The sequence below is a fragment of the Callorhinus ursinus genome, unplaced genomic scaffold (genome assembly GCF_003265705.2).
Source record: "Callorhinus ursinus isolate GAN/ISIS: 27379988/994484 unplaced genomic scaffold, GSC_fseal_2.0 scaffold4, whole genome shotgun sequence".
In the NCBI taxonomy this organism is placed as follows: domain Eukaryota; kingdom Metazoa; phylum Chordata; class Mammalia; order Carnivora; family Otariidae; genus Callorhinus; species Callorhinus ursinus.
Window position 1 is genome coordinate 14,839,615 of NW_027397066.1, and position 10,824 is coordinate 14,850,438.

Here is a 10,824-nt window from a genome sequence, read left to right on the forward strand (position 1 = left end):
ACAAGTAGGCAGAGCTGCAGGCAGAGCTGCAGGGAGAGAGAGAAGCAGACTCCCGGCTGAGGAAGGAGCCTGATGTGGGGCTCGATCCCAGGACCCTGGAATCATGACCTGAGCTGGAGGCAGATGCTTAACCGACTGAGCCACCCAGGCGCCCCTAAAAACATTTTTTAATCCCAGCATCAGTTTATTGAGATGTCACTAGCCTCTTTCTTTTGGGGAAAAGCAAAACAAGACAAAATAAAACAGGGAAAAACTTGTTTATTTTTCTTATTTGGATTCAGTTAAAAGAAAAACAGTGATATTATTCCATATCAAGCAAGTGAAACTGGAAATATTATGTAGAATAACCTATCAAGAATTTAAAAGAGCTTGGAATTTTTTTGTGTGTTTTCTCACTGGTGGAAATGGTCACTTAAGCTAACCAAAGCTTTTAAACAATTAAGATTGCACTTCTGAATCAATGTATGGTTGTAGTAATACTTTTGTTGAGGACATAAGATTAATTTATGATAGAAATGCTTTATTAATTACTTCACCTGTTTATGGCCATTTTATCCAATGAATTCACTGATACTATCAAGCATTCACTATATGGACATTCTGTCTAAGTAACAACCTTGCTCTGAAGAGAGAGTTTAGGGTTGCAGGAGGTTTCATGGTTTTGCAGTCAGGCATTCCTGAGTCTGAAGTCCAGCTTGGCTTTTCACTTCTGTGGCCTCAGGAAATTTAATGAGGGCATCGACACTCCAGTTTTCACCTTGTGTTAATGGACCTTATAGATTTGGTGCAAGGATAAGGTGAGATGGCATATACAGAACGCCCAGCTCGGTTTCTAGATCAGAGGAGACTCTGTGGACATGTGTTCTGTTCTTAGAGATATGACATTTTATCACGTGGGTGACAAGACAGTCCACCACGCACAAAGGAAGTGTAGATAGAACACTGGGCAGGGGATAATGCAGGAAAAGGAAGTATCGAAAGATGACCTGTGAACTGAGTGTTGAAGAAAGGGTCTTATCTGAACATGGAGAGATGTGTGGGTGTGTTTTCTGTTGCCCCTTTAGGAAGGATTATCTTCTTGCTTCTCGCACGTGGCAGGGTGATACATCTTTTTCAGTATTAACTGCACATCAGCTTCATTAATGTATTGGATGATTTGAGTTCTTCCTTATTATCCCTCATTATTTGCTGTCTTGCCCAATTTAACTTCATCCATCTGAAAGCTGGAAAATTGTGTTTAGATTCTTTTTCATTGTTGTTTAGGTTAAGCTTGAAAGTGTTGAATCCTTAATGACCCATCTTCATTATGTGAGGAAATTACATAATGCAGTGTACCAGCTTGGCTTTTAACCTTAAATTTTAACTCAATTATTTAGTCATTAGCCTATGTTTTATATGACCCCCATTCTTAGGATGATCAGTAGAGGCTCACTTCTGCATTATTGTGGGATACAGTAAATCAAATTCAACAAAACTTCCCAAGGACCTATCAGGGTGGGCTCAGGTACTTTATATATTCATCTTTGTATCTTCAAGCCCTACCGTGGTACCTAGTACAGATTAGGCACCCAATAAACAGTTTTTAATGAATGAATGCTCGGGGCTCTGATGGATACCAATATGAATAAGATGCTGTTTGACACTCAAGAATTTCTAAAAATGATTATAGGGGTGTCTTAGTTTGTTTGGGCTGCTATAACAAAAATACTATAACCTGGGTGGCTTATAAACAACAGACATTCCTTTCTAATAGTTTTGGAGACTGGGAAGTCCAGGATCATGGTGCTGGCAGATTCGTTGTTTGGTGAGAACCCGCTTCCTCTTTGCACTATGTCCTCATGTGGCAGAAAAGTCGAGGGAGCTCTGGAGGATCTCTTTTATAAAAGCACAAATCCCACTTATGAGGGATCCACTCTCATGACCTGAGCACCTCCCAAAGGCCCTCTGTCCTATATAATCACAATGGGCTTTAGATATCAACATGTGAATTTGGAGGGGCAAACAAATATTCAGTCTGTAGCAGAAGTCTGATTAAAACAGAATAATTCCACATGTCTTGCTATATATGAAGGGACACAAAGTAGTATAGGAATTAGATGGTTAAAGGGGTAGATGACACGTGGTTGGTAAAGGAGAACCAGAAGACCATGCAAGAGGCAATACTGGAAAACAGTATCAATGTGTGACTAAGGAAAGAATTCTTTGAAGTCCACGTGTACAACTCTGATACACCAGATACATCACTGTGTTGTCCTTGAAAGAGAGGAATGTGACTATCTTATCTGTATCCTTCCCACATTATGCAGGCATGAATAATCCCAGACATATGATAAATAGTAAATACTGTATAGTTTGTGTATAACATAGACTGGATTGATTGATAAGATTGATCAGCTCCTATGGAAAAAAATGGGCCTACCTAGTAAAATTCATTTGTTTTTGTCATTTGTTGTGGGTTTTACAGTTAAAGAGAAATTATGCAGAGGGAAATTATATTTTGCCTGTTATTACTTAGCACTCCAATGGAAATTATCCCAAACTTTCCATGTAAATTAAGAAAACCTTCATAAGTATAAGGTAAGATGTTTGGAGTTAGAAAATCTGATTTCATATCCAGAACCATCACTTTCTACCTGTGTATGTTGGGGGTAAGATATTTGCCCTCACTTAGCCTCCATTTTAGTATTAATAAAATAACAGTAATAATCTTTACATCAGTGGCTGTTTGCAAATTAAATGAGATTAAGGTTCATAAAGTACTTAGCAAATTTTAGAGCCTCAGTGCTTGAAAAATTTTACCAAGCCAAAATGCCTTGGCTTCCAAGTAATAAATATTTCTAATTCAAATTAACTTAAAGAATAAAGAAATTCCTTGGTACATATAATAAAGAGCCCAGGGAAACATATTTCAACTTGGACCATGCAGAAGACCAAATTCTTTCTTTCTACACTGACTTCCTTAATGAGTTGGTTTTATGTGCTGTCAGGTCAGCTCTGCTAACCCTCATGGCCCAATATAGCTGCATGGCCCGATATAGCTGCATCAGTGACATGGTAATGGTCAAAGACATAAAGTGACTATCTTTCCCTCTTTCCCAGTGCCTCATTCTTTTGATAAATAAATATTTTCTACAATAAACCTAGTAGCTGTGTTTCCTGTCTCTTTGATCAGAAATGAAACATATTCATGCCTCTTGATTATTTCCTAGCAAGAGGATGGGGTTATTTTTACTAGTATGGACAATTCATTTGGGAGGGAGTGGATTTTGAGGATTCAAAAAACATCACTACCATAAAGTATGATTTTCTAGTTTGGATTTGTTATAGCCACTCTTGACTTTTTTTTTAAGAGGAAAATTTTCTAATGAAATGTTTTTCAATCCCATATGAAACTTATTGAAGTATTTGTTTCTATCCAACAAAAATAATCAATTCTACTCATTCAATAGGGAAAAACTGTCTTAGCTTTGTCAAGTTTAAGTAAGCACTCAAAGATAAAAACACCAAATTCATTCTTGTAAGCAATTTGAAATAAATTAGAGCAGATGAACTACCTCTTTTTTTTTTCAAATTTCTTACAAAAAATCCACTGACTCTTGAGTGGCATGTATTTTTCATATGTTTTCTACCAAACATGTACTTGATTTTTATGAAGTAGTGTTCTGTTCCATGAAATTGCATTTAACCAGAGATGAAATATGCATTTTGAATTGCTCCCAAAGAGACATGACATCATTTAATGTTCAAATATGGATTTAGTAAGTTCTTACAGTGTCTCAGAAGCAGTGACTTGCTTGCCAGGCATTAACTCATGTTGTATGTTCCCTTCACACTTTAAAGTTTTAATGGTATACAAAAACTCCACCACAGGGCAATGTACAGGAAATCATAATTTAGAAGAGATATTATTATCTTAAAATGCTACATACAATAAATATATGAAGTTCTATGAGGAATTTGACCTTTTATAAAAAAAAGCAGAATACAATAAGCAGGAATGCTTCCCCTTAGATCTTAACATATTGGCCTATTTTTACCAGATGTTTTTATTTTAGTGATTTTTTTTTGTTCCACATAAATGACAATATTTTTTTTCCAAGTGTAAAAAGAATGAATGTTTATGGAAAAAATAGGTTGTGAAACATTACATTTGGCATTTCTGTTCAGTGCCAAGATTAAATGATGTGGTGGGAAAGTTACAAATTATTAATGTGTTCATTCCATTGAATGACTATAAGGATTTCCTTTTATGGGTGAAATTTCCCCCATTTCCAATTTTATTTTTAAGCCTTTTTTTTTTTCATGCAACGTGCCTTTGTAAACCACACAACCCACTCAAAACTGCTAATGATTTACACAACCCCCAGATGTTTAAAAACATGTAGGAAAAAATAAAGTAGCAAAACCAAACAATTAAACCACTAGTATTGTGACCATGACACTCACTGGAAGGCTCTTGTATTTCTTGGTGAATAGCATATGTCTGGGGTTGTAAATTAATATTACAGCTCTTTATTATGCAGGATATGCCATGACATTTTGAAATCACAGACCAAATGCTGGTTTTGAGATACCCAAATTGAATTGCAGTTAAAATAATAGGTGTCATTGTAGGACAAATAAATCTCAGAAATAATGCTACAGTGTGCATGAAGACTATTAACCACCCATCATGTTTTCATATTACATCAAGACAATCAAGAGAATAATAACTGTCTGGAATTTTACATTTGTTTGGGTGGGAATCTGACAATTAAGACAGATTTTCAATATTATGTTTAGTCAACTCAGTTTAGGATTATAGATATCTATAATTTGCTTGTTGTAGGAAAGGCAGTGATGACTGATTTTATAGGTGGAGACAGAGATTGGCGGTAAATCAGGGGTGACAAGTGAAGGCTAATTAATTTTTCAACAAGAAACCTCATAGGATGATACTATCTCGGTGTCTTCAAACGTTCATGTCAGCCTTGCGACATTCACAAATATTGGAATCCCTGAGTCAGTAATTAAACACGTAAGAGAAAGAACCCTGTAAACCAACCACCAGTAAATTCATTTCAAAAGGGACATTCTTTCCAAATGACCAGAGTTATTGTCTCTCTCATCCAGAAAATTTTCATCCCAGTTTATAGTTCCTGGGAAACTGGATGATTATTTGAATTTTTTTTTGCTTGGAAAGCATGGAAACAAAGTGAAGGCAAAAGGTGGGTTTCGCTGGATGAGTAGGTACCACTCTAAGGCAGCTGAAAAATATCTCTCATATTTAGACATTCTGGGGCTGGATGCACTTGTTCACTGGGTGGTTCTTTGGAATGTCTTTCTCTTGTTCTTCCAGGCAACGCTCATTTTTAATTCAGTCTTTCTCCAATAGAAATCATTAGTTTACCACTTCCAAATTTAAATCACAGTTCCATTATGCCACTCAGGTTATTTCTACATCACTTTCAGTAGTGTTTCGGACGTTCCCGGCAGTTTTAAGGCATACAATTGCTACCGGATTTGCCTGAGAATATTCAAACTCCCAGAGAATCATTTTATTTGTTTGTTTACTTACGTATTTACTTATTTATTATGAGGTACCTCTCCCAAGATCATCACATTTCTCATCCTCTGTAAAACACCCATTTACTCTTTTTCTTACTGTGTTTCTCCTTGTTCTGTATTTCCTAATAATAATGCTGCTGATGATTAATAAGATCTACTGCTTAATTACTAGTAACTCAAATGTCACAACAACTCTGGTACCAATGGAGCCTGGATCTGAAATCAAGTTTGTATGGCCCAAAGGTCTATGAATTCATTACTAAATAAACAGAAGTAAACAAGATTGCCATTAAACCTATAGTTATATATAAAAATAATGATAGTAAGTAGTAAATATGACAAGAATTAAAGGAATCTTTCTTTAATAAAAATAAGTAACTAAATACTAAATAAGAAATTCACATTGGAAGTGCCACTGGTTGCTTCTCTCAGGTTCCTGCTGAAATTCCCAAATGCAAAGCAACTTCAGGGAATAGTGTATAGGATTGATAAGGTCCAGGAAGTAGGGACACTCTTGTCCCTACAAGAACAATATGAATGGACCTTCTTTGTCTCTCAGTGATTTTTCTCATCCATCCCTTACTGAATCATTTTTTTTTATTCCACGTGAATTTTATTTCAAATCTCTCATTCTTTTTGAGCCTCCAGATCTCTACTCTTATCTTCTCCCGCTTAACAATAATCTTGCCCCTTTTCATTGTCTATACAAGTACAAATAAATGGTAAGGGGCCACCTAACTGCTCATATTACATCTAGAAATTCCAGCAAATGAATTAGAACTCTGAATTATCTCAGAGTTCTAAAATGATTTTAAATAATCTCATTGAACCAAAGAAAGTACACTCTTTGTAAACTATGAGGAAAAAAATTGTGAAGAATATTGAGAATAGACAAATAAATGATTTTTTTCCAAAAAGGAGATAAGATAGATTACACAAAAGATGAGAAGTTTATTACTAAATCTAGATAAAAATGATAATAGCCTTATAGATTTTATTTTTATATGTAAGTTTCATAGGTAAAGTTTTATTTTATACCTAAATTTTACATTTTAGGTTTTAGAATGTGTCAAAAATTTTGAATCATGTATAAACATAAAATATACCAACTTTGAAAAATACAATAAGTACAGAGCAAAAGTTAAATAAATATAAAGGAAAACAAAAACAAACATAAAAACACCACCCCTGTGTGTAAAATTTGTTCATAATTGTTTGTCCACTGCTCTCTTTGCCATTAACTTGCAGAGTAGACTTTTCCAGACCACTGACTTTGGACTTCTGAATGTGACTTGTTTTGGTCAATGAAATATGAGCGACTTGGGTGTGGTGCTCAAGCAGAAGCTTTAGAAGCTGTACACATTTTTGCCAGTGTTTTTGTGTTCTTGTAATGGATGTTGGGGTACATCACTGGAATCATGTTGCTCTCTTGTGCTATTGCCTTCCACCAAAGGAAAACCCAGAAAGGGTTCTTTCAGAGGACACCCAAACCTGATCTGCAGACTGAAGCCAAGCTCAAGGGAGACCTTCTAAGAGCTGCAGGACCATGGAGCCTGAGGATGCTTTGAGGTACAACACAAACTTTATATAGTGTGAGTGAGAAATAAATATTTGTTTAAAGTTATTGAGATTTTGTGTTTGTTTTTACTGAACATATCCTAGGAAGTGCTAAGACGTAATATTTCATCCCTCTGCCCTGTCACCAAGTGGGATGGGTAGAGAAGAATCATTGTCAAATATTTTAAAGTATTTTTATACAAAACTTTTATTGCTTCTATGTTTTATGTATGGTTTCAGGTGATATCTTAGAATGCAATTTTCCAGCCTCATATTTTAATTTAACATTGTTCATGATAGGACAATTTCATAAAGCACATTTGTAACAGGTTCATACTATTTCATCATATCAAGACCCAAATTCATTTAATCATTCCCACATTGTTAGAACATTAGGTTGTTTCCAATTTCAAATGACACTAGAACGAACACCTTTGATCTTACACTTGTGTTTATATTACAGACAATAAGCATAGGAGAATCTCCTGGAATGGAATTAATGTGTCAAAACAAGTACATATTTTAAGTTTGCTGATGCACATTGTTTTTGTCATCCAGAAAGTTTGGACCAATTTACCCTTCCATCACCAACACATGAAATTTCAATTTTGTTGTACTCTCATTACTATTAGGAACTGAAACTTCTAAACATTTCTTAATTTTATAGACAGAAATGGGATCTTGTTTCAATTCAGATTAGAATTTAATTTTAAAATATTGAATTATAAGCATTAAAAGAGAAAGGACTGCTCATCAGGAGTCAGGCTGCGATTATAGTGAATAAGTTATGTGACATTAATTTATGCCACACTGACATTGTTTACTTTGGAGGACAGCATCACAGAAATGGTATGCAAAGGATTTCTGGAGACATAATACATTGGCATTTCAAAAATCATTTTACAAAGGCTCTGTGAATAAAATGGAAAAGATATGTACTTAAAGGTATTAGAAATAGGTGAATTTGTAATAGATGAAAATAGTGATTCAGATGTGGTTTTGCCAATAATTGGGGAAATTTTGAAAATCTATTTTGAGTTGTCACAATGATTTAAAGGTATTGTAGGCATTTAGTAGGTGAGGGGGCAGGGATGATACATTTCTTGTATTTTATAAGATGGTCCTTTACAAAAGGAGCTTGCCCCAGTGCTGAGCACAATAGACTATAGCATATAAATATTGGATCAGTAGCAACGTAGATAATCTCTACAAGATCTATGATAAGTCTTTTTCCTTGGAGCTGTCTCTCTTTCTCATCCTTTCCCTCTTTCTTTTTTTCTCTCACTCTAAATTCACACACACACACACACACACACACACACACACACACACATTAAGTATTTATTCATGAACTCATTTAATGAGTTCATTGAATGGGGATAACACTGCCAGGCAGTTCTAATTCATGAATAGCAAATTCAAGAATAAGAAAGAAGGAAGCCAATGTCCTGGCTAAAAAACCAAATTCCAAAATATTATAAAAGACCAACCACTAGAAGTATTTTTAACAGGGAGAAACTTAAAACAGAAATAGTAACTTAAAATTCAATCAGAAGGATTGTGTGGTTGAGAGTCAGTGAGAGCCGATAAACTTCCAGGAAGTCAGGAGACGTAGATATTGACTGTAGACCCTGCCAATGATTTGAAAAGCCTCACTTGGAATCTTTGGAAAACCTACTCATTGCCCTCTGTCCACATTTTTACCAGCTTCTGCCATAGGAGAACAACCATGGCTTCTCCTCCTCCATGTTCCAAATCTCACGTAGGTGTCTCTTACAGTCAGACCCTGAGCTATAACCCAGCTAGCCAGGAAGTCAGGGAAATGTGGTTTTCAGGTGTCAAGCCCTTGTGATGCAATGAGAATATAGAGGGGGAGGCAGTGGTACTTAGATGTCAATAGTCAATCTGGCACACTAGGCAGGATTTCCAAATTTTGTATATTTTCACTTTTCTTTTTTGCTCCATGAAGCACAGTATAACTACACCATCTGTTCCAATTTATTTTTCTTCCTTAATTACATTCGTGCTTCAGAAGAAAGACTATAAAAGATATGTTCAAGATAGAATGCAGTTTCAGAGATATAGCTATGTTGAAGGTATAGCTAGATTGTGGAAGCCACTGTAGATTCTAGCTCCTGAAATTCATAATTTCAGCAACACTAACCACAGGAGGTCCTGTGTAGAACACTGGGGTGCCAGGTGGCCAGCAGAGGGACAATGCCAAAAATACAAGCATAGACTTAGCAATCGATAGGAAGAGCAAGAATGGATTAGCTGGCATCGGACAGAAGTCGGAGAGATTCATGGAGAGCATGTAAAGTGAGAATTACAAAAGTGAGGAAGAGAAAGCTTATTTGGTATGGACAAGAAGAGAGGACTTTCAAGGTAAAGAGAAGTGATCAGGAAAATTAAGGAGACACACAGGAACGTTCAGGTAATTTTGTTAGATGTAGTAGAGTACAACCATAGTTGTCCTTTTTCCTAAGTCACTCCCCAGTCGTTCCATGATTCTAAGGGTGTGGTGTAAATCTTATAAAAATGTCCCTTTCATTTTCCATTATTTTAGTGTTTTTTGAAAATTCATTCTTTAACCCATTTCCCATTGACATATTGCATTGCTTTCCCTAGAAGTCCAAATTCTGCTCTTCAACATTCAGCATGTACTAAGTGGCATTTGTCATGAATACAAAATAATCTCCATATTGCATTCCCTAATGACTCCATGGGCCATAATATAGTTCACAGTTATAAGGATGGAAGAAGTAGTCAATGTGTTCACAAACTTTGATTCCTTATGTTTTAAACCGATGGTTGGCAATGCTTTTCTGTCAAGGGCCAGAAAGTAAATATTTTAGGTTTATGGGGCCATACATTATCTTGCAATGATTCAATTTTGCTTTTGCAGTGTAAAAGCAGCCAATGACAATGAATAAATGAATGGATTTGGATGTGTTTCAAGCAAACATTTTTAATTGAGAGTAAAATTCAGATTTCATATAACGTTCATTTATCACAAAATATTATTCTACTTTTGATTCTTTTTCCAACCATTTAGAAAAGTAAAAAATCATTCTTAGCTCTCTGGCCATGCAAAGCCAGGCTGCATGCTGGATTTGGCCAATGAGCCAGAGTTTGCCAACTCCTTCTTTAGATCTATACCGTCCAATAGTATCCCCTTGCCACATATGGTTATCGATCACTTGAAATGTAACTAATGTGACTGAAGAACTAGACTACTTATTTATTTATTTTTAAATTTTCCTATCTTATTTTTTTATTTAAATTCAATTGGCCAACATGTAGTACATCACTAGTTTTTGATATAATGTTCAGTGATTCATTAGTTCATATAACACCCAGTGCTTATCACATTACGCCCTCCTTAATGCCCAACACCCAGTTAACCCATCTCCCCACCCACCTCCCTATTATTTATTTTTACTTTAAATTTCCAAAAAGAAAGTTATTAGTTCATTTACTATAAAATTTGGTGCATTTGGAAGAACCTGGGTGTGTAAATCTGCTTTTCTAACTGAAAATTTTATGAAATATAAATAGCAATAAATATTTCTGATTAAAATTTAACATCTGAATTTACATGTGCTGAAAGTATATAAAATACATACCAGATTTTTTAGACTTGGTATGGAAAAGAATGTAAAATGTCATTAATAATTTTATATTGAATACATGTTGAAATGATAAAGTTTTGAATATATT